The following is a 26825-nucleotide window of genomic DNA, read 5'->3' as shown; positions in this document are numbered from 1 at the left end:
TTTTCTGGTTTGGATAAAGTGGTAATGTGGTATCACACTGAAACAGTCCATGAAACCTGGTTTCGATCAATATTTTACAGGATAACACATGATAGGTCTAGGTTAGGTCTGGGATTTGGACTCATCAGGCTCATACTTTCGCATATTTCTCATACTTGATGGCCAGATTCTGTGCTTTTTTTGGTTCGGATCACGTGGGAATGTGGTACCACACTGAAACAGTCAATTAAACCTAGTCTGGGTCAACATTTCAAAGGATAACTCATGTTAGGTCTAGGTTAGGTCTGGGATTTGCTATCATCATGCTCATACTTTCGCATATTTCCCATACTTACTGTCCAGATCCTGGGCTTTCACTGGTTTGGATCACACAGTAATGTGGTACCACACTGAAACAGACCATTAAACCTGGTTTCGATCAATATATTAGAGGATAACACATGATAGGTCTAGGTTAGGTATGGGATTTGCACTCATCAGGCTCATACTTTCGCATATTTCTCATACTTGATGGCCAGATCCTGGGCTTTTTCTGGTTTGGATCACTTAGTAATGTGGTACCACACTGAAACAGTCGACTACACCTGGTCTCGATCCTTATTTTAGGGGAAAACGCATGTTAGGTCTGGATTAGGTCTGGGATTTGCCCTCATCAGGCTCATACTTTCGCATTTTCCGCATACTTGTTGGCCAGATCCCGGGCTTTTTCTGGTTTGGATCACGTAGTAATGTGGTACCACACTGAAACAGTCGACTAAACCTGGTCTCGGTCAATATTTTAGAGGGTAACGCATGTTAGGTCTAGGTTAGGTTTGGGATTTGCACTCATCAGGCTCATACTTTCGCATATATCTCTTACTTGATGTCCAGATTCTGGGCTCTTTCTGGATTGGATCACGTGGTAATGTGGTACCACACTGAAACAGTCGATTAATCCTGGTTTCGATCGATATTTTAGAGGATAATGCATGATAGGTCTAGGTTAGGTATGGGATTTGCACTCATCAGGCTCATACTTTCGCATATTTCTCATACTTAATGGCGAGATCCTGGGCTTTTTCTGGTTTGGATCACATAGTTATGTGGTACCACACTGAAACAGTCAAATTAAACCTGGTCTCGATCAATATTTTAGAGGATAACACATGTTAGGTCTAGGTTAGGTCTGGGATTTGCTCTCATCAGGCTCATACTTTCGCATATTTCTCATACTTGATGGCCAGATCCAGGCCTTTTTCTGGTTTGGATCACGTAGTAATGTGGTACCACACTGAAACAGTCGACTAAACCTGGTCTCGGTCAATATTTTAGAGGATAACACATGATAGGTCTAGGTTAGGTCTGGGATTTGCACACATCAGGCTCATACTTTCGCATATTTCTCATACTTGATTGCCAGATTCTTGGCTTTTTTTGGTTCGGATCACGTTGCAATGTGGTACCACACTGAAACAGTCCACTAAACCTAGTCTGGGTCAACATTTCAAAGGATAACTCATGTTAGGTCTAGGTTAGGTCTGGGATTTGCTATCATCATGCTCATACTTTCGCATATTTCCCATACTTACTGTCCAGATCCTGGGATTTCACTGGTTTGGATCACACAGTAATGTGGTACCACACTGAAACAGACCATTAAACCTGGTTTCGATCAATATATTAGAGGATAACACATGTCAGGTCTAGGTTAGGCCTTGGATTTGCACTCATCAGGGGCATACTTTCGCATTCTTCACATACTTGTTGAACAGAACCGGGGTTTTTTCAGGTTTGGATCACGTAGCAATGTGGTACCACACTGAAACAGTCTATCACACCTGGTTTCGATCAATATTTTAGAGGATAACGCATGTTAGGTCTATGTTAGGTCCGGGATTTGCTCTCATCAGGCTCATACTTTCGCATATTTCTCTTACTTGTTAGCGAGATACTTTGCTTCTTCTGGTTTGGATCACACAGTAGTGTGGTACCACACTGAAACAGTCGATTAAACCTGGCTTCTATCAATATTTTAGAGGACAACGCATGTTAGGTCTAGGTTAGGCCTTGAATTTATCCCCATCAGACTCACACGTTAGCATTCTTCACATACTTGTTGAACAGAACCCGTGTTTTTTCTGGTTTGGATCACGTAGCAATGTGGTACCACACTGAAACAGTCCATTAAAGCTGGTTTCGATCAATATTTTAGAGGATAACGCATGTTAGGTCTTGGTTAGTCCTTGGATTTGCCCTCATCAGGCCCACACGTTAGCAATCTTCACATACTTGTTGAACAGAACCCGGGTTTTTTCTTGTTTGGATCACGTAGTAATGTGGTACCACACAAAAACGGTCGACTGAGCCTGGTCACGATCAATATTTTAGAGGATAATGCATGTTAGGTCTAGGTTAGGTATGGGATTTGCACTCATCAGGCTCATACTTTCGCATATTTCTCATACTTGATGGCCAGATCCTGGGCTTTTTCTGGTTTGGATCACTTAGTAATGTGGTACCACACTGAAACAGTCGACTACACCTGGTCTCGATCCTTATTTTAGGGGAAAACGCATGTTAGCTCTGGATTAGGTCTGGGATTTGCCCCCATCAGGCTCATACTTTCGCATATATCTCTTACTTGATGGCCAGATTCTGGGCTCTTTCTGGATTGGATCACGTAGTAATGTGGTACCACACTGAAACAGTCGATTAATCCTGGTTTCGATCGATATTTTAGAGGATAACGCATGTTAGGTCTAGGTTAGGTCTGGGATTTGCTCTCATCTCGCTCATACTTTCGCATATTTCTAATACTTGATGCCAGATTCTGGGCTTTTTCTGGTTTGGATGACGTAGTAATGTGGTACCACAAAAAAACAGTCGACTGAGCGTGGTCACGATCAATATTTTAGAGGATAATGCATGATAGGTCTAGGTTAGGTATGGGATTTGCACTCATCAGGCTCATACTTTCGCATATTTCTCATACTTAATGGCCAGATCCTGGGCTTTTTCTGGTTTGGATCACATAGTTATGTGGTACCACACTGAAACAGTCAAATTAAACCTGGTCTCGATCAATATTTAAGAGGATAACACATGTTAGGTCTAGGTTAGGTCTGGGATTTGCTCTCATCAGGCTCATACTTTCGCATATATCTCATACTTGATGGCCAGATCCAGGCCTTTTTCTGGTTTGGATCACGTAGTAATGTGGTACCACACTGAAACAGTCGACTAAACCTGGTCTCGATCAATATTTTAGAGGGTAACGCATGTTAGGTCTAGGTTAGGTCTGGGATTTGCACTCATCAGGCTCATACTTTCGCATATTTCTCATACTTGTTGGCCAGATCCTGCGCTTTTTCTGGTTTGGAGCAAGTGGTAATGTGGTATCACACTGAAACAGTACATTAAACCTGGTTTCGATCAATATTTTAGAGGATAACACATGATAGGTCTAGGTTAGGTCTGGGATTTGCACTCATCAGGCTCATACTTTCGCATATTTCTCATACTTGATGGCCAGATTCTGGGCTTTTTTTGGTTCGGATCACGTTGCAATGTGGTACCACACTGAAACAGTCCACTAAACCTGGTTTCGATCAATATTTTAGAGGATAGCGCATCTTAGGTCTAGGCTAGGCCTTGGATTTGCCCTCATCAGGCTCACACGATCGCATTCTTCATATACGTGGTGAACAGATCGTGGGTTTTTTCTGGTTTGCATCACGTGGTGATGTGGTAGCACACTGAAACAGACAATTATGCCTGCTTTCTATCAATATTTTAGAGGATAACACATGTTAGGTCTAGGTTAGATCTGGGATTTGCTATTATCATGCTCATACTTTCGCATATTTCTCATTCTAGTTGTCCAGATCCTGGGCTTTCACTGGTTTGGATCACACAGTAATCTGGTACCACACTGAGACAGTCGATTAAACCTGGTTTCGATCAATATTTTAGAGGATAGCGCATCTTAGGTCTAGGTTAGGCCTTGGATTTGCCCTCATCAGGCTCACACGTTCGCATTCTTCATATACGTGGTGAACAGATCGTGGGTTTTTTCTGGTTTGCATCACGTGGTGATGTGGTAGCACACTGAAACAGACAATTATGCCTGCTTTCTATCAATATTTTAGAGGATAACACATGTTAGGTCTAGGTTAGATCTGGGATTTGCTATCATCATGCTCATACTTTTGCATATTTCTCATTCTTGTTGTCCAGATCCTGGGCTTTCACTGGTTTGGATCACACAGTAATGTGGTACCACAATGAAACAGTCGATTAAACCTGGTTTCGATCGATATTTTAGAGGACAACGCATGTTAGGTCTAGGTTAGGTCTGGGATTTGCACTCATCAGGCTCATACTTTCGTATATTTCTCATACTTGATGGCCAGATCCTGGCCTTTTTCTGGTTTGGATCACGTAGTAATGTGGTACCACACTGAAACAGTCGACTAAACCTGGTCTCGGTCAATATTTTAGAGGATAACGCATGTTAGGTCTAGGTTAGTTCTGGGATTTGCTCTCATCAGGCTCATACTTTCGATTATTTCTCGTACTTGTTGCCCAGATCCTGCGCCATTTCTGGTTTGGATCACGTAGTAATGTGGCGCCACACTGAAACAGTCGACTAAACTTGGTCACGATCAATATTATAGAGGATAACGCATGTTAGGTATAGGTTAGGTCTGGGATTTGCTCTCATCAGGCTCATACATTCACATTTTCCGCATACTTGTTGGCCAGATCCTGGTCTTTTTCTGGTTTGGATCAAGTGGTAATGTGGTATCACACTGAAACAGTCCATTAAACCTGGTTTCGATCAATATTTTAGAGGATAACACATGATAGGTCTAGGTTAGGTCTGGGATTTGGGCTCATCAGGCTCATACTTTCGCATATTTCTCATACTTGATGGCCAGATTCAGGGCCTTTTTTGGTTTCGATCACGTTGTAATGCGGTACCATGCTGAAACAGACCATTAAACCTGGTTTCGATCAATATTTTAGAGGATAACGCATGTTAGGTCTATGTTAGGTCTGGGATTTTCTCTCATCAGGCTCATACTTTCGCATATTTCTCATACTTGATGGCCAGATCCCGGCAATTTTTCTGGTTTGGATCACGTAGTAATTTGGTACCACACTGAAACAGTCAAATTAAATCTGGTCTCGATCAGCATTTTAGAGGATAACACATGTTATGTCTAGGTTAGGTCTGGGATTTGCTCTCATCAGGCTCATACTTTCGCATATCTCTCATACTTGATGGCCAGATCCTGGCCTTTTTCTGGTTTGGATCACGTAGTAATGAGGTACCACACTGAAACAGTCGACTAAACCTGGTCTCGGTCAATATTTTAGAGGATAACACATGTTAGGTCTAGGTTATGTCTGGGATTTGCACTCATCAGGCTCATAATTTCGCACATTTCTCATACTTGATGGCCAGATTCATGGCTTTTTCTGGTTTGGATCATGTGGTAATGTGGTACCACACTGAAACAGTCGACTAAACCTGGTCTCGGTCAATATTTTAGAGGATAACGCATGTTAGGTCTAGGTTAGGTCTGGGATTTGCTCTCATCATGTTCATACTTTCGCATATTTCTCATTCTTGTAGGCCAGGGCCTGGGCTTTCACTGGTTTGGATCACGTAGTTATGTGGTACCACACTGCAACATTCAAATTAAACCTGGTCTCGATCAATATTTTAGAGGATAACGCATGTTAGGTCTAGGTTAGGTCTGGGATTTGTTCTCATCATGCTCATACTTTCGCATATTTCTCATTCTTGTAGGCCAGGGCCTGGGCTTTCACTGGTTTGGATCACGTAGTTATGTGGTACCACACTGCAACATTCAAATTAAACCTGGTCTCGATCAATATTTTAGAGGATAACACTTGTTAGGTCTAGGTCAGGTCTGGGATTTGCATTTATCAGGCTCATACTTTCGCATATTTCTCATACTTGATGGCCAGATTCAGGGCCTTTTTTGGTTTCGAGCACGTTGTAATGCGGTACCATGCTGAAACAGACCATTAAGCCTGGTTTCGATCAATATTTTAGAGGATAACGCATGTTAGGTCTATGTTAGGTCTGGGATTTTCTCTCATCAGGCTCATACATTCGCATATTTCTCATACTTGATGGCCAGATCCTGGCAATTTTTCTGGTTTGGATCACGTAGTAATTTGGTACCACACTGGAACAGTCAAATTAAATCTGGTCTCGATCAGCATTTTAGAGGATAACACATGTTAGGTCTAGGTTAGGTCTGTGATTTGCTCTCATCAGGCTCATACTTTCGCATATTTCTCATACTTGATGGCCAGATCCTGGCCTTTTTCTGGTTTGGATCACGTAGTAATGAGGTACCACACTGAAACAGTCGACTAAACCTGGTCTCGGTCAATATTTTAGAGGATAACGCATGTTAGGTCTAGGTTATGTCTGGGATTTGCACTCATCAGGCTCATACTTTCGCATATTTCTCATACTTGATGGCCAGATTCATGGCTTTTTCTGGTTTGGATCATGTGGTAATGTGGTACCACACTGAAACAGTCGACTAAACCTGGTCTCGGTCAATATTTTAGAGGATAACGCATGTTAGGTCTAGGTTAGGTCTGGGATTTGCTCTCATCATGCTCATACTTTCGCATATTTCTCATTTTGTTGGCCAGATCCTGGGCTTCCACTGGTTTGGATCACGTAGTTATGTGGTACCACACTGAAACAGTCAAATTAAACCTGGTCTCGATCAATATTTTAGAGCATAACACATGTTAGGTCTAGGTTAGGTCTGGGATTTGCACTCATCAGGCTCATACTTTCGCATATTTCTCATTCTTGTAGGCCAGAGCCTGGGCTTTCACTGGTTTGGATCACGTAGTTATGTGGTACCACACTGCAACATTCAAATTAAACCTGGTCTCGATCAATATTTTAGAGGATAACACTTGTTAGGTCTAGGTTTGGTCTGGGATTTGCATTTATCAGGCTCATACTTTCGCATATTTCTCATACTTGATGGCCTGATTCAGGGCCTTTTTTGGTTTCGATCACATTGTAATGCGGTACCATGCTGAAACAGACCATTAAACCTGGTTTCGATCAATATTTTAGAGGATAACGCATGTTAGGTCTATGTTAGGTCTGGGATTTTCTCTCATCAGGCTCATACTTTCGCATATTTCTCATACTTGATGGCCAGATCCTGGCAATTTTTCTGGTTTGGATCACGTAGTAGTTTGGTACCACACTGAAACAGTCAAATTATATCTGGTCTCGATCAGCATTTTAGAGGATAACACATGTTAGGTCTAGGTTAGGTCTGGGATTTGCTCTCATCAGGCTCATACTTTCGCATATTTCTCATACTTGATGGCCAGATCCTGGCCTTTTTCTGGTTTGGATCACGTAGTAGTTTGGTACCACACTGAAACAGTCAAATTATATCTGGTCTCGATCAGCATTTTAGAGGATAACACATGTTAGGTCTAGGTTAGGTCTGGGATTTGCACTCATCAGGCTCATACTTTCGCATATTTCTCACACTTGATGGCCAGATTCATGGCTTTTTCTGGTTTGGATCATGTGGTAATGTGGTACCACACTGAAACAGTCGACTAAACCTGGTCTCGGTCAATATTTTAGAGGATAACGCATGTTAGGTCTAGGTTAGGTCTGGGATTTGCTCTCATCATGCTCATACTTTCGCATATTTCTCATTCTTGTTGGCCAGATCCTGGGCTTTCACTGGTTTGGATCACGTAGTTATGTGGTACCACACTGATACAGTCAAATTAAACCTGGTCTCGATCAATATTTTAGAGGATATCACATGTTAGGTCTAGGTTAGGTCTGGGATTTGCCCTCATCAGGGTCATACATTCACATTTTCCGCATACTTGATGGCCAGATCCTGGCCTTTTTCTGGTTTGGATCACGTAGTAATGTGGTACCACACTGAAACAGTCGACTAAACCTGGTCTCGGTCAATATTTTATAGGGTAACGCATGTTCGGTCTAGGTTAGGTCTGGGATTTGCACTCATCAGGCTCATACTTTCGCATATTTCTCATTCTTGTTGGCCAGATCCTGGGCTTTCACTGGTTTGGATCACGTAGTTATGTGGTACCACACTGAAACAGTCAAATTAAACCTGGTCTCGATTAATATTTTAGAGGATAGCACATGTTAGTTTTAGGTTAGGTCTGGGATTTGCACTCATCAGGCTCATACTTTCGCATATTTCTCATACTTGTTGGCCAGATTATGGGCTTTTTTTGGCTTCGATCACGTAGTAATGTGGTATCACACTGAAACAGTCCATTAAACCTGGTTTCGATCAGTATTTTAGAGGATAACACATGATAGGCCTAGGTTAGGTCTGGGATTTGGACTCATCAGGCTCATACTTTCGTATATTTCTGATACTTGATGGTCAGATCCTGGGCTTTCACTGGTCTGGATCACACAGTAATATGGTACCACACTGAAACAGTCAAATTAAACCTGGTCTCGATCAGCATTTTAGAGGATAACTCATGTTAGGTCTAGGTTAGGACTGGGATTTGCTCCCATGAGGCTCATACTTTCGCATATTTCTCACACTTGTTGGCCAGATCCTGGGCTTTTTCTGGTTTGGATAAAGTGGTAATGTGGTATCACACTGAAACAGTCCATGAAACCTGGTTTCGATCAATATTTTACAGGATAACACATGATAGGTCTAGGTTAGGTCTGGGATTTGGACTCATCAGGCTCATACTTTCGCATATTTCTCATACTTGATGGCCAGATTCTGTGCTTTTTTTGGTTCGGATCACGTGGGAATGTGGTACCACACTGAAACAGTCAATTAAACCTAGTCTGGGTCAACATTTCAAAGGATAACTCATGTTAGGTCTAGGTTAGGTCTGGGATTTGCTATCATCATGCTCATACTTTCGCATATTTCCCATACTTACTGTCCAGATCCTGGGCTTTCACTGGTTTGGATCACACAGTAATGTGGTACCACACTGAAACAGACCATTAAACCTGGTTTCGATCAATATATTAGAGGATAACACATGATAGGTCTAGGTTAGGTATGGGATTTGCACTCATCAGGCTCATACTTTCGCATATTTCTCATACTTGATGGCCAGATCCTGGGCTTTTTCTGGTTTGGATCACTTAGTAATGTGGTACCACACTGAAACAGTCGACTACACCTGGTCTCGATCCTTATTTTAGGGGAAAACGCATGTTAGGTCTGGATTAGGTCTGGGATTTGCCCTCATCAGGCTCATACTTTCGCATTTTCCGCATACTTGTTGGCCAGATCCCGGGCTTTTTCTGGTTTGGATCACGTAGTAATGTGGTACCACACTGAAACAGTCGACTAAACCTGGTCTCGGTCAATATTTTAGAGGGTAACGCATGTTAGGTCTAGGTTAGGTTTGGGATTTGCACTCATCAGGCTCATACTTTCGCATATATCTCTTACTTGATGGCCAGATTCTGGGCTCTTTCTGGATTGGATCACGTGGTAATGTGGTACCACACTGAAACAGTCGATTAATCCTGGTTTCGATCGATATTTTAGAGGATAATGCATGATAGGTCTAGGTTAGGTATGGGATTTGCACTCATCAGGCTCATACTTTCGCATATTTCTCATACTTAATGGCGAGATCCTGGGCTTTTTCTGGTTTGGATCACATAGTTATGTGGTACCACACTGAAACAGTCAAATTAAACCTGGTCTCGATCAATATTTTAGAGGATAACACATGTTAGGTCTAGGTTAGGTCTGGGATTTGCTCTCATCAGGCTCATACTTTCGCATATTTCTCATACTTGATGGCCAGATCCAGGCCTTTTTCTGGTTTGGATCACGTAGTAATGTGGTACCACACTGAAACAGTCGACTAAACCTGGTCTCGGTCAATATTTTAGAGGATAACACATGATAGGTCTAGGTTAGGTCTGGGATTTGCACACATCAGGCTCATACTTTCGCATATTTCTCATACTTGATTGCCAGATTCTTGGCTTTTTTTGGTTCGGATCACGTTGCAATGTGGTACCACACTGAAACAGTCCACTAAACCTAGTCTGGGTCAACATTTCAAAGGATAACTCATGTTAGGTCTAGGTTAGGTCTGGGATTTGCTATCATCATGCTCATACTTTCGCATATTTCCCATACTTACTGTCCAGATCCTGGGATTTCACTGGTTTGGATCACACAGTAATGTGGTACCACACTGAAACAGACCATTAAACCTGGTTTCGATCAATATATTAGAGGATAACACATGTCAGGTCTAGGTTAGGCCTTGGATTTGCACTCATCAGGGGCATACTTTCGCATTCTTCACATACTTGTTGAACAGAACCGGGGTTTTTTCAGGTTTGGATCACGTAGCAATGTGGTACCACACTGAAACAGTCTATCACACCTGGTTTCGATCAATATTTTAGAGGATAACGCATGTTAGGTCTATGTTAGGTCCGGGATTTGCTCTCATCAGGCTCATACTTTCGCATATTTCTCTTACTTGTTAGCGAGATACTTTGCTTCTTCTGGTTTGGATCACACAGTAGTGTGGTACCACACTGAAACAGTCGATTAAACCTGGCTTCTATCAATATTTTAGAGGACAACGCATGTTAGGTCTAGGTTAGGCCTTGAATTTATCCCCATCAGACTCACACGTTAGCATTCTTCACATACTTGTTGAACAGAACCCGTGTTTTTTCTGGTTTGGATCACGTAGCAATGTGGTACCACACTGAAACAGTCCATTAAAGCTGGTTTCGATCAATATTTTAGAGGATAACGCATGTTAGCTCTTGGTTAGTCCTTGGATTTGCCCTCATCAGGCCCACACGTTAGCAATCTTCACATACTTGTTGAACAGAACCCGGGTTTTTTCTTGTTTGGATCACGTAGTAATGTGGTACCACACAAAAACGGTCGACTGAGCCTGGTCACGATCAATATTTTAGAGGATAATGCATGTTAGGTCTAGGTTAGGTATGGGATTTGCACTCATCAGGCTCATACTTTCGCATATTTCTCATACTTGATGGCCAGATCCTGGGCTTTTTCTGGTTTGGATCACTTAGTAATGTGGTACCACACTGAAACAGTCGACTACACCTGGTCTCGATCCTTATTTTAGGGGAAAACGCATGTTAGCTCTGGATTAGGTCTGGGATTTGCCCCCATCAGGCTCATACTTTCGCATATATCTCTTACTTGATGGCCAGATTCTGGGCTCTTTCTGGATTGGATCACGTAGTAATGTGGTACCACACTGAAACAGTCGATTAATCCTGGTTTCGATCGATATTTTAGAGGATAACGCATGTTAGGTCTAGGTTAGGTCTGGGATTTGCTCTCATCTCGCTCATACTTTCGCATATTTCTAATACTTGATGCCAGATTCTGGGCTTTTTCTGGTTTGGATGACGTAGTAATGTGGTACCACAAAAAAACAGTCGACTGAGCGTGGTCACGATCAATATTTTAGAGGATAATGCATGATAGGTCTAGGTTAGGTATGGGATTTGCACTCATCAGGCTCATACTTTCGCATATTTCTCATACTTAAAGGCCAGATCCTGGGCTTTTTCTGGTTTGGATCACATAGTTATGTGGTACCACACTGAAACAGTCAAATTAAACCTGGTCTCGATCAATATTTAAGAGGATAACACATGTTAGGTCTAGGTTAGGTCTGGGATTTGCTCTCATCAGGCTCATACTTTCGCATATATCTCATACTTGATGGCCAGATCCAGGCCTTTTTCTGGTTTGGATCACGTAGTAATGTGGTACCACACTGAAACAGTCGACTAAACCTGGTCTCGATCAATATTTTAGAGGGTAACGCATGTTAGGTCTAGGTTAGGTCTGGGATTTGCACTCATCAGGCTCATACTTTCGCATATTTCTCATACTTGTTGGCCAGATCCTGCGCTTTTTCTGGTTTGGAGCAAGTGGTAATGTGGTATCACACTGAAACAGTACATTAAACCTGGTTTCGATCAATATTTTAGAGGATAACACATGATAGGTCTAGGTTAGGTCTGGGATTTGCACTCATCAGGCTCATACTTTCGCATATTTCTCATACTTGATGGCCAGATTCTGGGCTTTTTTTGGTACGGATCACGTTGCAATGTGGTACCACACTGAAACAGTCCACTAAACCTGGTTTCGATCAATATTTTAGAGGATAGCGCATCTTAGGTCTAGGCTAGGCCTTGGATTTGCCCTCATCAGGCTCACACGATCGCATTCTTCATATACGTGGTGAACAGATCGTGGGTTTTTTCTGGTTTGCATCACGTGGTGATGTGGTAGCACACTGAAACAGACAATTATGCCTGCTTTCTATCAATATTTTAGAGGATAACACATGTTAGGTCTAGGTTAGATCTGGGATTTGCTATTATCATGCTCATACTTTCGCATATTTCTCATTCTAGTTGTCCAGATCCTGGGCTTTCACTGGTTTGGATCACACAGTAATCTGGTACCACACTGAGACAGTCGATTAAACCTGGTTTCGATCAATATTTTAGAGGATAGCGCATCTTAGGTCTAGGTTAGGCCTTGGATTTGCCCTCATCAGGCTCACACGTTCGCATTCTTCATATACGTGGTGAACAGATCGTGGGTTTTTTCTGGTTTGCATCACGTGGTGATGTGGTAGCACACTGAAACAGACAATTATGCCTGCTTTCTATCAATATTTTAGAGGATAACACATGTTAGGTCTAGGTTAGATCTGGGATTTGCTATCATCATGCTCATACTTTTGCATATTTCTCATTCTTGTTGTCCAGATCCTGGGCTTTCACTGGTTTGGATCACACAGTAATGTGGTACCACAATGAAACAGTCGATTAAACCTGGTTTCGATCGATATTTTAGAGGACAACGCATGTTAGGTCTAGGTTAGGTCTGGGATTTGCACTCATCAGGCTCATACTTTCGTATATTTCTCATACTTGATGGCCAGATCCTGGCCTTTTTCTGGTTTGGATCACGTAGTAATGTGGTACCACACTGAAACAGTCGACTAAACCTGGTCTCGGTCAATATTTTAGAGGATAACGCATGTTAGGTCTAGGTTAGTTCTGGGATTTGCTCTCATCAGGCTCATACTTTCGATTATTTCTCGTACTTGTTGCCCAGATCCTGCGCCATTTCTGGTTTGGATCACGTAGTAATGTGGCGCCACACTGAAACAGTCGACTAAACTTGGTCACGATCAATATTATAGAGGATAACGCATGTTAGGTATAGGTTAGGTCTGGGATTTGCTCTCATCAGGCTCATACATTCACATTTTCCGCATACTTGTTGGCCAGATCCTGGTCTTTTTCTGGTTTGGATCAAGTGGTAATGTGGTATCACACTGAAACAGTCCATTAAACCTGGTTTCGATCAATATTTTAGAGGATAACACATGATAGGTCTAGGTTAGGTCTGGGATTTGGGCTCATCAGGCTCATACTTTCGCATATTTCTCATACTTGATGGCCAGATTCTGTGCTTTTTTTGGTTCGGATCACGTGGGAATGTGGTACCACACTGAAACAGTCGATTAATCCTGGTTTCGATCGTTATTTTAGAGGATAACGCATGTTAGGTCTAGGTTAGGTCTGGGATTTGCTCTCATCTCGCTCATACTTTCGCATATTTCTCATACTTAATGGCCAGATCCTGGGCTTTTTCTGGTTTGGATCACATAGTTATGTGGTACCACACTGAAACAGTCAAATTAAACCTGGTCTCGATCAATATTTAAGAGGATAACACATGTTAGGTCTAGGTTAGGTCCGGGATTTGCTCTCATCAGGCTCATACTTTCGCATATATCTCTTACTTGATGGCCAGATTCTGGGCTCTTTCTGGATTGGATCACGCAGTAATGTGGTACCACTCTGAAACAGTCGATTAATCCTGGTTTCGATCGATATTTTAGAGGATAACGCATGTTAGGTCTAGGTTAGGTCTGGGATTTGCTCTCATCTCGCTCATACTTTCGCATATTTCTAATACTTGATGCCAGATTCTGGGCTTTTTCTGGTTTGGATGGCGTAGTAATGTGGTACCACACAAAAACAGTCGACTGAGCGTGGTCACGATCAATATTTTAGAGGATAATGCATGATAGATCTAGGTTAGGTATGGGATTTGCACTCATCAGGCTCATACTTTCGCATATTTCTCATACTTAATGGCCAGATCCTGGGCTTTTTCTGGTTTGGATCACATAGTTATGTGGTACCACACTGAAACAGTCAAATTAAACCTGGTCTCGATCAATATTTAAGAGGATAACACATGTTAGGTCTAGGTTAGGTCTGGGATTTGCACTCATCAGGCTCATACTTTCGTATATTTCTCATACTTGATGGCCAGATCCTGGCCTTTTTCTGGTTTGGATCACGTAGTAATGTGGTACCACACTGAAACAGTCGACTAAACCTGGTCTCGGTCAATATTTTAGAGGATAACGCATGTTAGGTCTAGGTTAGTTCTGGGATTTGCTCTCATCAGGCTCATACTTTCGATTATTTCTCGTACTTGTTGCCCAGATCCTGCGCCATTTCTGGTTTGGATCACGTAGTAATGTGGCGCCACACTGAAACAGTCGACTAAACTTGGTCACGATCAATATTATAGAGGATAACGCATGTTAGGTATAGGTTAGGTCTGGGATTTGCTCTCATCAGGCTCATACATTCACATTTTCCGCATACTTGTTGGCCAGATCCTGGTCTTTTTCTGGTTTGGATCAAGTGGTAATGTGGTATCACACTGAAACAGTCCATTAAACCTGGTTTCGATCAATATTTTAGAGGATAACACATGATAGGTCTAGGTTAGGTCTGGGATTTGGGCTCATCAGGCTCATACTTTCGCATATTTCTCATACTTGATGGCCAGATTCTGTGCTTTTTTTGGTTCGGATCACGTGGGAATGTGGTACCACACTGAAATAGTCAATTAAACCTAGTCTGGGTCAACATTTCAAAGGATAACTCATGTTAGGTCTAGGTTAGGTCTGGGATTTGCTATCATCATGCTCATACTTTCGCATGTTTCTCATACTTGATGGCCAGATTCTGTGCTTTTTTTGGTTCGGATCACGTGGGAATGTGGTACCACACTGAAATAGTCAATTAAACATAGTCTGGGTCAACATTTCAAAGGATAACTCATGTTATGTCTAAGTTAGGTTTGGGATTTGCTATCATCATGCTCATACTTTCGCATGTTTCTCATACTTGATGGCCAGATTCTGGGCTTTTTTTGGTTTGGATCACGCAGTAATGTGGTACCACACTGAAACAGACCATTAAACCTGGTCTCGATCAATATTTTAGAGGATAACACATGTGAGGTCTATGTTAGGTCCGGGATTTGCTCTCATCAGGCTCATACTTTCGCATATTTCTCTTACTTGTTAGCCAGATACTTTGCTTCTTCTGGTTTGGATCACATAGTAGTGTGGTACCACACTGAAACAGTCGATTAAACCTGGTTTCTATCAATATTTTAGAGGATGACGCATGTTAGGTCTAGGTTAGGCCTTGAATTTATCCCCATCAGACTCACACGTTAGCATTCTTCACATACTTGTTGAACAGAACCCGGGTTTTTTCTGGTTTGGATCACGTAGTAATGTGGTAACACACAAAAACAGTCGACTGAGCCTGGTCACGATCAATATTTTAGAGGATAATGCATGTTAGGTCTAGGTTAGGTATGGGATTTGCACTCATCAGGCTCATACTTTCGCATATTTCTCATACTTGATGGCCAGATCCTGGCCTTTTTCTGGTTTGGATCACTTAGTGATGTGGTTCCACAGTGAAACAGTCGACTACACCTGGTCTCGATCAATATTTTAGGGGAAAACGCATGTTAGGTCTGGATTAGGTCCGGGATTTGCCCTCGTCAGGCTCATACTTTCGCATTTTCCGCATAGTTGTTGGCCAGGTCCCGGGCTTTTTCTGGTTTGGATCACGTGGTAATGTGGTATCACACTGAAACAGTCCATTAAACCTGGTTTCGATCAATATTTTAGAGGATAACACATGTTAGTTCTGAGTTGGATGTAGGATTTGCCCCCATCAGGCTCATACTTTCGCATATATCTATTACTTGATGGCCAGATTCTGGGCTCTTTCTGGATTGGATCACGTAGTAATGTGGTACCACACTGAAACAGTCGATTAAACCTGGTTTCGATCGATATTTTAGAGGATAACGCATGTTAGGTCTAGGTTAGGTCTGGGATTTGATCTGATCAGGCTCATACTTTCGCATATTTCTCATACTTAATGGCCAGATCCTGGGCTTTTTCTGGTTTCGATCACGTAGTAATGCGGTACCACGCTGAAACAGACCATTAAACCTTGTTTCGATGAATATTTTAGAGGATAACGCATGTTAGGTCTATGTAAGGTCCGGGATTTGACCTCATCAGGCTCACACTTTCGCATTCTTCACATACCTGTTGAACAGATCCTGGGTCTTTTCTGGTTTGGATCACGTGGTAATGTGGTACCACACTGAAACAGTCAATTAAACCTAGTCTGGGTAACATTTCAAAGGATAACTCATGTTAGGTCTAGGTTAGGTCTGGGATTTGCTCTCATCAGGCTCATATTTTCGCATATTTCTCATACTTGTTGGCCAGATCCTGGGCTTTTTCTGGTTTGGATCTAGTGGTAATTTGGTATCACACTGAAACAGTCCATTAAGCATGGTTTCGATCAGTATTTTAGAGGATAACACATGATAGGTCTAGGTTAGGTCTGGGATTTGCTCTCATCAGGCTCATACTTTCGCATATATCTCATACTTGATGGCCAGGTCCTGGCTTTTTTCTGGTTTGGATCACGTAGTAATGTGGTACCACACAGAAGCAGTCCAATAAACCTGGTTTCGATCAATATTTTAGAGGATAACGCATGTTAGGTCCATGTTAGGTCTGGGATTTGCTCTCATCAGGCTTATACATTCACATTTTCCGCATACTTGTTGGCCAGATCCCGGGCTTTTTCTGGTTTGGATCACGTGGTAATGTGGTATCATACTGAAACAGCCCATTAAACCTGGTTTCGATCAATATTTTAGAGGATAACACATGTTGAGTCTGTGTTGGGTCTAGGATTTACCCTCATCAGGCTCATACTTTCGCATATATCTCTTACTTGATGGCCAGATTCTGGGCTTTTTCTGGATTGGATCACGTGGTAATGTGGTACCACACCGAAACAGTCGACTAAGCCTGGTCACGATCAATATTTAAGTGGATAACGCATGTTAGGTCTGGATTAGGTATGGGATTTGCCCTCATCAGTCATATACTTTCGCATTCTTCACATACTTCTTGAACAGATCCAGGGTTTTTTCTGGTATGGATCACATAGTAGTGTGGTACCACACTGAAACAGTCGATTATACCTTGTTTCGATCGATATTTTAGAGGACACCGCATGTTAGGTCTGGATTAGGTGTGGGATTTTCCCTCATGAGGGTCATACTTTCACATATTTCTCGTACTTGTTGGCCAGATCCCGGGCTTTTTCTGGTTTGGATCACGTGGTAATGTGGTATCATACTGAAACAGCCCATTAAACCTGGTTTCGATCAATATTTTAGAGGATAACACATGTTGAGTCTGTGTTGGGTCTAGGATTTGCAGTCATCTGGCTCATACTTTCGCATATTTCTCATACTTGATGGCCAGATCCTGGCCTTTTTCTGGTTTGGATCACGTGGTAATGTGGTATCACACTGAAACAGTCCATTAAACCTGGTTTCGATCAATATTTTAGAGGATAACGCATGTTAGGTCTAGGTTAGGTCTGGGATTTGCTCTCATCAGGCTCATACTTTCGCATATTTCTCATACTTGATGGCCAGATTCTGGGCTTTTTTTGGTTCGGATCACGTTGCAATGTGGTACCACGCTGAAACAGTCGACTAAACCTGGTCTCGATCAATATTTTAGAGGATAACACATGATAGGTCTAGGTTAGGTCTGGGATTTGCACACATCAGGCTCATACTTTCGCATATTTCTCATACTTGATGGCAGATTCTGGGCTCTTTCTGGATTGGATCACGTAGTAATGTGGTACCACACTGAAACAGTCGATTAATCCTGGTTTCGATCGATATTTTAGAGGATAACGCATGTTAGGTCTAGGTTAGGTCTGGGATTTGCTCTCATCTGGCTCATACTTTCGCATATTTCTCATACTTGATGGCAGATTCTGGGCTTTTTCTGGATTGGATGACGTAGTAATGTGGTACCACACAAAAACAGTCGACTGAGCCTGGTCACGATCAATATTTTAGAGGATAATGCATGATAGGTCTAGGTTAGGTATGGGATTTGCACTCATCAGGCTCATACTTTCGCATATTTCTCATACTTAATGGCCAGATCCTGGGCTTTTTCTGGTTTGGATCACATAGTTATGTGGTACCACACTGAAACAGTCAAATTAAACCTGGTCTCGATCAATATTTTAGAGGATAACACATGTTAGGTCTAGGTTAGGTCTGGGATTTGCTCTCATCAGGCTCATACTTTCGCATATTTCTCATACTTGATGGCCAGATCCAGGCCTTTTTCTGGTTTGGATCACGTAGTAATGTGGGACCACACTGAAACAGTCGACTAAACCTGGTCTCGGTCAATATTTTAGACGGTAACGCATGTTAGGTCTAGGTTAGGTCTGGGATTTGCACTCATCAGGCTCATACTTTCGCATATTTCTCATACTTGTTGGCCAGATCCTGCGCTTTTTCTGGTTTGGAGCAAGTGGTAATGTGGTATCACACTGAAACAGTCCATTAAACCTGGTTTCGATCAATATTTTAGAGGATAACACATGATAGGTCTAGGTTAGGTCTGGGATTTGCACACATCAGGCTCATACTTTCGCATATTTCTCATACTTGATGGCCAGATTCTGGGCTTTTTTTGGTTCGGATCACGTTGCAATGTGGTACCACACTGAAACAGTCCACTAAACCTGGTTTCGATCAATATTTTAGAGGATAGCGCATCTTAGGTCTAGGTTAGGCCTTGGATTTGCCCTCATCAGGCTCACACGTTCGCATTCTTCATATACCTGGTGAACAGACCGTGGGTTTTTTCTGGTTTGGATCACGTGGTGATGTGGTAGCACACTGAAACAGACAATTATGCCTGCTTTCTATCAATATTTTAGAGGATAACACATGTTACGTCTAGGTTAGGTCTGGGATTTGCTATCATCGTGCTCATACTTTCGCATATTTCTCATTCTTGTTGTCCAGATCCTGGGCTTTCACTGGTTTGGATCACACAGTAATGTGGTACCACAATGAAACAGTCGATTAAACCTGGTTTCGATCGATATTTTAGAGGATAACGCATGTTAGGTCTAGGTTAGGTCTGGGATTTGCTCTCATCAGGCTCATACATTCACATTTTCGTCATACTTGTTGGCCAGATCCTGGGCTTTTTCTGGTTTGGATCTAGTGGTAATTTGGTATCACACTGAAACAGTCCATTAAACATGGTTTCGATCAGTATTTTAGAGGATAACACATGATAGGTCTAGGTTAGGTCTGGGATTTGCTCTCATCAGGCTCATACTTTCGCATATATCTCATACTTGATGGCCAGGTCCTGGCTTTTTTCTGGTTTGGATCACGTAGTAATGTGGTACCACACAGAAGCAGTCCAATAAACCTGGTTTCGATCAATATTTTAGAGGATAACGCATGTTAGGTCCATGTTAGGTCTGGGATTTGCTCTCATCAGGCTTATACATTCACATTTTCCGCATACTTGTTGGCCAGATCCCGGGCTTTTTCTGGTTTGGATCACGTGGTAATGTGGTATCATACTGAAACAGCCCATTAAACCTGGTTTCGATCAATATTTTAGAGGATAACACATGTTGAGTCTGAGTTGGGTCTAGGATTTACCCTCATCAGGCTCATACTTTCGCATATATCTCTTACTTGATGGCCAGATTCTGGGCTTTTTCTGGATTGGATCACGTGGTAATGTGGTACCACACCGAAACAGTCGACTAAGCCTGGTCACGATCAATATTTAAGTGGATAACGCATGTTAGGTCTGGATTAGGTATGGGATTTGCCCTCATCAGTCATATACTTTCGCATTCTTCACATACTTCTTGAACAGATCCAGGGTTTTTTCTGGTATGGATCACATAGTAGTGTGGTACCACACTGAAACAGTCGATTATACCTTGTTTCGATCGATATTTTAGAGGACACCGCATGTTAGGTCTGGATTAGGTCTGGGATTTTCCCTCATGAGGGTCATACTTTCACATATTTCTCGTACTTGTTGGCCAGATCCCGGGCTTTTTCTGGTTTGGATCACGTGGTAATGTGGTATCATACTGAAACAGCCCATTAAACCTGGTTTCGATCAATATTTTAGAGGATAACACATGTTGAGTCTGTGTTGGGTCTAGGATTTGCAGTCATCTGGCTCATACTTTCGCATATTTCTCATACTTGATGGCCAGATCCTGGCCTTTTTCTGGTTTGGATCACGTGGTAATGTGGTATCACACTGAAACAGTCCATTAAACCTGGTTTCGATCAATATTTTAGAGGATAACGCATGTTAGGTCTAGGTTAGGTCTGGGATTTGCTCTCATCAGGCTCATACTTTCGCATATTTCAAATACTTGATGGCCAGATTCTGGGCTTTTTTTGGTTCGGATCACGTTGCAATGTGGTACCACGCTGAAACAGTCGACTAAACCTGGTCTCGATCAATATTTTAGAGGATAACACATGATAGGGCTAGGTTAGGTCTGGGACTTGCACACATCAGGCTCATACTTTCGCATATTTCTCATACTTGATGGCAGATTCTGGGCTCTTTCTGGATTGGATCACGTAGTAATGTGGTACCACACTGAAACAGTCGATTAATCCTGGTTTCGATCGATATTTTAGAGGATAACGCATGTTAGGTCTAGGTTAGGTCTGGGATTTGCTCTCATCTGGCTCATACTTTCGCATATTTCTCATACTTGATGGCAGATTCTGGGCTTTTTCTGGATTGGATGACGTAGTAATGTGGTACCACACAAAAACAGTCGACTGAGCCTGGTCACGATCAATATTTTAGAGGATAATGCATGATAGGTCTAGGTTAGGTAAGGGATTTGCACTCATCAGGCTCATACTTTCGCATATTTCTCATACTTAATGGCCAGATCCTGGGCTTTTTCTGGTTTGGATCACATAGTTATGTGGTACCACACTGAAACAGTCAAATTAAACCTGGTCTCGATCAATATTTTAGAGGATAACACATGTTAGGTCTAGGTTAGGTCTGGGATTTGCTCTCATCAGGCTCATACTTTCGCATATTTCTCATACTTGATGGCCAGATCCAGGCCTTTTTCTGGTTTGGATCACGTAGTAATGTGGTACCACACTGAAACAGTCGACTAAACCTGGTCTCGATCAATATTTTAGAGGATAACGCATGTTAGGTCTTGGTTAGTCCTTGGATTTACCCTCATCAGGCTCATACTTTCGCATATTTCTCATACTTAATGGCCAGATCCTGGGCTTTTTCTGGTTTGGATCACATAGTTATGTGGTACCACACTGAAACAGTCAAATTAAACCTGGTCTCGGTCAATATTTTAGACGGTAACGCATGTTAGGTCTAGGTTAGGTCTGGGATTTGCACTCATCAGGCTCATACTTTCGCATATTTCTCATACTTGTTGGCCAGATCCTGCGCTTTTTCTGGTTTGGAGCAAGTGGTAATGTGGTATCACACTGAAACAGCCCATTAAACCTGGTTTCGATCAATATTTTAGAGGATAACACATGATAGGTCTAGGTTAGGTCTGGGATTTGCACACATCAGGCTCATACTTTCGCATATTTCTCATACTTGATGGCCAGATTCTGGGCTTTTTTTGGTTCGGATCACGTTGCAATGTGGTACCACACTGAAACAGTCCACTAAACCTGGTTTCGATCAATATTTTAGAGGATAGCGCATCTTAGGTCTAGGTTAGGCCTTGGATTTGCCCTCATCAGGCTCACACGTTCGCATTCTTCATATACCTGGTGAACAGACCGTGGGTTTTTTCTGGTTTGGATCAAGTGGTAATGTGGTACCACACAAAAACAGTCGACTGAGCCTGGTCACGATCAATAGTTTAGAGGATAATGCATGTTAGGTCTAGTTTAGGTATGGGATTTGCACTCATCAGGCTCATACTTTCGCATATTTCTCATACTTGATGGCCAGATCCTGGGCTTTTTCTGGCTTGGATCACTTAGTAATGTGGTACCACACAGAAACAGTCGACTAAACCTGGTCTCGATCAATATTTTAGGGGAAAACGCATGTTAGGTCTGGATTAGGTCCGGGATTTGCCCTCGTCAGGCTCATACTTTCGCATTTTCCGCATAGTTGTTGGCCAGGTCCCGGGCTTTTTCTGGTTTGGATCAAGTGGTAATGTGGTATCACACTGAAACAGTCCATTAAACCTGGTTTCGATCAATATTTTAGAGGATAACACATGATAGGTCTAGGTTAGGTCTGGGATTTGGGCTCATCAGGCTCATACTTTCGCATATATCTCATACTTGATGGCCAGATTCTGTGCTGTTGTTAGTTCGGATCACGTGGGAATGTGGTACCACACTGAAATAGTCAATTAAACCTAGTCTGGGTCAACATTTCAAAGGATAACTCATGTTAGGTCTAGGTTAGGTCTGGGATTTGCTATCATCATGCTCATACTATCGCATGTTTCTCATACTTGATGGCCAGATTCTGGGCTTTTTTTGGTTTGGATCACGCAGTAATGTGGTACCACACTGAAACAGACCATTAAACCTGGTTTCGATCAATATTTTAGAGGATAATGCATGTTAGGTCTAGTTTAGGTATGGGATTTGCACTCATCAGGCTCATACTTTCGCATATTTCTCATACTTGATGGCCAGATCCTGGGCTTTTTCTGGCTTGGATCACTTAGTAATGTGGTACCACACAGAAACAGCCGATTAAACCTGGTTTCTATCAATATTTTAGAAGATAACGCATGTTAGGTCTAGGTTAGGCCTTGAATTTATCCCCATCAGACTCACACGTTAGCATTCTTCACATACCTGTTGAACAGAACCCGGGTTTTTTCTGGTTTGGATCACGTAGTAATGTGGTACCACACAAAAACAGTCGACTGAGCCTGGTCACGATCAATATTTTAGAGGATAATGCATGTTAGGTCTAGTTTAGGTATGGGATTTGCACTCATCAGGCTCATACTTTCGCATATTTCTCATACTTGATGGCCAGATCCTGGGCTTTTTCTGGCTTGGATCACTTAGTAATGTGGTACCACACAGAAACAGTCGACTAAACCTGGTCTCGATCAATATTTTAGGGGAAAACGCATGTTAGGTCTGGATTAGGTCCGGGATTTGCCCTCGTCAGGCTCATACTTTCGCATTTTCCGCATAGTTGTTGGCCAGGTCCCGGGCTTTTTCTGGTTTGGATCACGTGGTAATGTGGTATCACACTGAAACAGTCCATTAAACCTGGTTTCGATCAATATTTTAGAGGATAACACATGTTAATTCTGAGTTGGATGTAGGATTTGCCCCCATCAGGCTCATACTTTCGCATATATCTATTACTTGATGGCCAGATTCTGGGCTCTTTCTGGATTGGATCACGTAGTAATGTGGTACCACACTGAAACAGTCGATTAAACCTGGTTTCGATCGATATTTTAGAGGATAACGCATGTTAGGTCTAGGTTAGGTCTGGGATTTGCTCTCATCAGGCTTATACATTCACATTTTCCGCATACTTGTTGGCCAGATCCCGGGCTTTTTCAGGTTTGGATCACGTGGTAATGTGGTATCATACTGAAACAGCCCATTAAACCTGGTTTCGATCAATATTTTAGAGGATAACACATGTTGAGTCTGTGTTGGGTCTAGGATTTACCCTCATCAGGCTCATACTTTCGCATATATCTCTTACTTGATGGCCAGATTCTGGGCTTTTTCTGGATTGGATCACGTGGTAATGTGGTACCACACCGAAACAGTCGACTAAGCCTGGTCACGATCAATATTTAAGTGGATAACGCATGTTAGGTCTGGATTAGGTATGGGATTTGCCCTCATCAGTCATATACTTTCGCATTCTTCACATACTTCTTGAACAGATCCAGGGTTTTTTCTGGTATGGATCACATAGTAGTGTGGTACCACACTGAAACAGTCGATTATACCTTGTTTCGATCGATATTTTAGAGGACACCGCATGTTAGGTCTGGATTAGGTCTGGGATTTTCCCTCATCAGGGTCATACTTTCACATATTTCTCATACTTGTTGGCCAGATCCCGGGCTTTTTCTGGTTTGGATCACGTGGTAATGTGGTATCATACTGAAACAGCCCATTAAACCTGGTTTCGATCAATATTTTAGAGGATAACACATGTTGAGTCTGTGTTGGGTCTAGGATTTGCAGTCATCTGGCTCATACTTTCGCATATTTCTCACACTTGATGGCCAGATCCTGGCCTTTTTCTGGTTTGGATCACGTGGTAATGTGGTATCATACTGAAACAGTCCATTAAACCTGGTTTCGATCAATATTTTAGAGGATAACGCATGTTAGGTCTAGGTTAGGTCTGGGATTTGCACTCATCAGGCTCTTACTTTCGCATATTTCTCATACTTGATGGCCAGATTCTGGCCCTCCTTTGGTTTCGATCACGTAGTAATGCGGTACCACGCTGAAACAGTCGACTAAACCTGGTCTCGATCAATATTTTAGAGGATAACGCATGTTAGGTCTTGGTTAGTCCTTGGATTTACCCTCATCAGGCTCACGCGTTAGCGTTCCTCACATACTTGTTGAACAGAACCCGGGTTTTTTCTGGTTTGGATCACGTAGTAATGTGGTACCACACAAAAACAGTCGACTGAGCCTGGTCACGATCAATATTTTAGAGGATAATGCATGTTAGGTCTAGGTTAGGTATGGGATTTGCACTCATCAGGCTCATACTTTCGCATTTTTCTCATGCTTGTTGGCCAGATCCTGGGCTTTCACTTGTTTGGATCACGTAGTTATGTGGAACCACACTGAAACAGTCCATTAAACCTCGTTTCGATCATTATTTTAGAGGATAGCACATGTTAGGTCTAAGTTAGGTCTGGGATTTGCACTCATCAGGCTCATACTTTCGCATATTTCTCATACTTGATGCCAGATTCTGGGCTTTTTTTGGCTTGGATCACGTAGTAATGCGGTACCACACTGAAACAGTCGACTAAACTTGGTCACGATCAATATTTTAGAGGATAACGCATGTTAGGTCTAGGTTAGGTCTGGGATTTCCTCTCATCATGCTCATACTTTCGCATATTTCTGATTCTTGATGGCCAGATCCTGGGCTTTTTTTACTTTGGATCACGTAGTAATGTGGTACCACACTGAAACAGACCATTAAACCTGGTTTCGATCAATATTTTAGAGGATAACACATGTTAGGTCTAGGTTAGGCCTTGGATTTGCACTCATCAGGGTCATACTTTCACATTCTTCACATACTTGTTGAACAGAACCCGGGTTTTTTCTGGTTTGGATCACGTAGCAATGTGGTACCGCACTGAAACAGTCCATTAAACCTACTCTGGGTCAACATTTCAAAGTATAACTCATGTTAGGTCTAGGTTAGGTCTGGGATTTGCTCTCATCAGGCTCATACTTTCGCATAATTCTCATACTTGATGGCCAGATCCTGGCCTTTTTCTGGTTTGGATCACGTAGTAATGTGGTACCACACTGAAACAGTCCATTAAACCTGGTCACGATCAATATTTTAGAGGATAACGCATGTTAGGTCTATGTTAGGTCTGGGATTTGCACTCATCAGGCTCATACTTTCGCATATTTCTCATACTTGTTGGCCAGATTCTGGGCTTTTTTTGGCTTGGATCACGTAGTAATGTGGTACCACACTGAAACAGTCGATTAAGCATGGCTTCGATCAATATTTTTGAGGATAACGCATGTTAGGTCTAGGTTAGGTCTGGGATTAGGACTCCTCAGGCTCATACTTTCGTATATTTCTCATACTTGGCGGTCAGATCCTGTGCTTTTTTTGGTTCGGATCACGTGGGAATGTGGTACCACCCCGAAACAGTCAATTAAACCTAGTCTGGGTCAACATTTCAAAGGATAACACATGTTAGGTGTAGGTTAGGTCTGGGATTTGCCCTCATCAGGGTCATACATTCACATTTTCCGCACACTTGTTGGCCAGATCCTGGGCTTTTTTTACTTTGGATCACGCAGTAATGTGGTACCACACTGAAACAGACCATTAAACCTGGTTTCGATCAATATTTTAGAGGATAACACATGTTAGGTCTAGGTTAGGCCTTGGATTTGCACTCATCAGGCTCATACTTTCGCATATTTCTCATACTTGATGGCCAGATCCTGGCCTTTTTCTGGTTTGGATCAAGTGGTAATGTGGTATCACACTGAAACAGTCCATTAAACCTACTCTGGGTCAACATTTCAAAGTATAACTCATGTTAGGTCTAGGTTAGGTCTGGGATTTGCACTCATCAGGCTCATACTTTCGTATAATTCTCATTCTTGTTGTCCAGATCCTGGGCTTTCACTGGTTTGGATCACACAGTAACGTGGTACCACACTGTAACAGTCGATTAAACCTGG

The sequence above is a fragment of the Colletes latitarsis genome, chromosome 1, assembly GCF_051014445.1.
Source record: "Colletes latitarsis isolate SP2378_abdomen chromosome 1, iyColLati1, whole genome shotgun sequence".
NCBI lineage: Eukaryota > Metazoa > Arthropoda > Insecta > Hymenoptera > Colletidae > Colletes > Colletes latitarsis.
This window is presented reverse-complemented; position numbering follows the sequence as displayed.